Source organism: Tenrec ecaudatus, chromosome 5, assembly GCF_050624435.1.
Source record: "Tenrec ecaudatus isolate mTenEca1 chromosome 5, mTenEca1.hap1, whole genome shotgun sequence".
NCBI classification, from domain to species: Eukaryota; Metazoa; Chordata; class Mammalia; order Afrosoricida; family Tenrecidae; genus Tenrec; species Tenrec ecaudatus.
The window spans coordinates 113,771,793-113,773,780 of NC_134534.1; the positions used below are offsets into that span (position 1 = coordinate 113,771,793).

Genomic DNA, 1,988 nt, shown 5'->3' on the forward strand with positions numbered 1-1,988 from the left:
GAGAGAGGTTTTTCTCAGTCCCACCTCCAAAGGACTTTATCAAGCTGCAACCTGATTGGCAGGCTAAGGTCCACCCATATCTTCTTACAGGTGCTATGCTGGCGCAAAAACACTAGCTATCACACAATGATACTAGATTTTTCTTTCTGAGAAAGAGTGAGAGTCCATTGTACAGAAAGTTGTGGCACCTTAGAATGTCATTATTTGAAACCCATTGCCATGGAGTCCCTTCCCGCTCACAGTTGTTAAAGTGCTCAACTATGAACCCAAAGGCTGCTGGTGTGAATCCGACAGATGTGCCACTGGGCACAGATACGGCTATCTGCTTCTGTGAAGCTCTCAGACTTTGGAAACCCTGTAGGCCAATTCTTCTCTGTCTTATAGGGTCCCTGAGTAAATACAGGCAAAAGCAAATAAACAACATTTAATGTTGTCAATAAACAATGTTCTACCAAATTTATAAACCACCAAAAATACATAAATAAATAATAAAAATAAATGATTACTTTTAGTTTATTATTAATGTAATTAAATGTAGGTAGACTTCAGCCAAATTGTATGTTTCTAAAAATGTCCTTAAGTTGTATGTTTTCAAACATCTGAAGAAGCCAATAGAATTGATAGTACTAGGCTTAATTGACAGCAAGAGTTAATTTGTAAAAAGATAAGAGTGAGCACTTATCTTGGAAGTCTTTTTTTAATCATTATTTTGGGGGCTCATGCACAATCCATCCATCCATCCATTGTGTCAAGCACATTTGTACTTTTGTTGCCTTCATCATTTTCAAAACTTTTTCTTTCTATTTGAGCCCTTAGTATCAGCTCCTCATTTTTTCCCTCCCTCTCTTCCTCATGAACCCTTGATAATTTATCAATTTTCTTTTTCACTGTGCAACCACTTCAGTGCCTGAAGCCCACAGGGTAAAGCCAGGCAATGGTTCAGGATTACAGTTTGCTTTGGCACGGGACACTGTGAGGGGCCCATGGGATAGGACCTGCCATAAATCCAAACCCATTCCCCCCCCCTTTTTTCATGTCTTTCACCCACTACTGTCTCCCTTCACCCACTTTTCTGTTGTTTGACCCCCCCTGGTGGTTTGTGTGTGTATGTGTGTGTTGTGTTATACATTGATCATGTGATCAGTTCCACTTTTCTCCCCAAACCTTCCCTACCCTCCTGGTATCACAACTCTCATTGTTGATCTTGAGGGGTTTTTCTGTCCTGGATTCCATGTGTTGCAAGCTCTTATCTGCACCCATGTACAACATAATGCAAGTCTTAATTGTCTGTGTACTGTAAAATAAAATAAAGGCAAATCAACATTTCTAAGTTTCTTAGACCTCTATTACAATGCTGTGAAAAAAGCTTCTGAGATTCTGACTTGTGTGTTGTCACTGTAAGTTGTTATGTTACCAGAAAGTAATGAGTATGAAGAAAGTATACCCTATGATTTGATTTCCAAGACTTAGAAGTTTAATCAACAGTTTTAATCAGAGAAGGACATGGTTTCAGTCAATAAAATTTAACACCGTTGTGAGTAAATTTTCAAACAAAGAAAAAGAGAGAAAGAAAGAAATGGATTTGGGCTTATTTAATCCTAGCTCCAATCTAAGAACAAATCGTTCTTAGGACATAGCTCTGCTCCATTCTTTTTGTTTGTTTGTTTGTTTCTTACTTTATTGGGGGAACTTAAATCTCTTAACACAATCCATACATTCATCCAGTGTGTCAAGCACATTTGCACATCTTGCCCTCATGAAGGAAATACAGAAGATGTGGCCGTTATAGTAAAGTATGGTGTAGAAATTAGATGATACCCAATTATCAGATAGAATAGCGTGATATAGGTCTTCAAGTCTTGCTTTCAAATAAGCAATCATCTAAGGGGAGGTCAACTAAGCCCACATGGAAGAAGCATGCCAACATCGGTGATCTAAGGATTGTAAACTATATCATCCAAATCTGAATGAGGGTATAGTATCAGAGG

The 1,988-nt window shown here is 38.3% G+C and overlaps 1 non-coding gene across 1 annotated transcript; it reads right to left on the minus strand.

The window, feature by feature from the left end:
* Nucleotides 1–885: 885 nt before the first annotated feature.
* Nucleotides 886–1,018, minus strand: LOC142449644 (small nucleolar RNA SNORA42/SNORA80 family). Its single transcript, XR_012784769.1, has one exon. It is a non-coding gene; the product is annotated as a small nucleolar RNA SNORA42/SNORA80 family (small nucleolar RNA).
* Between the last annotated feature and the right edge of the window lie 970 nt (nt 1,019–1,988).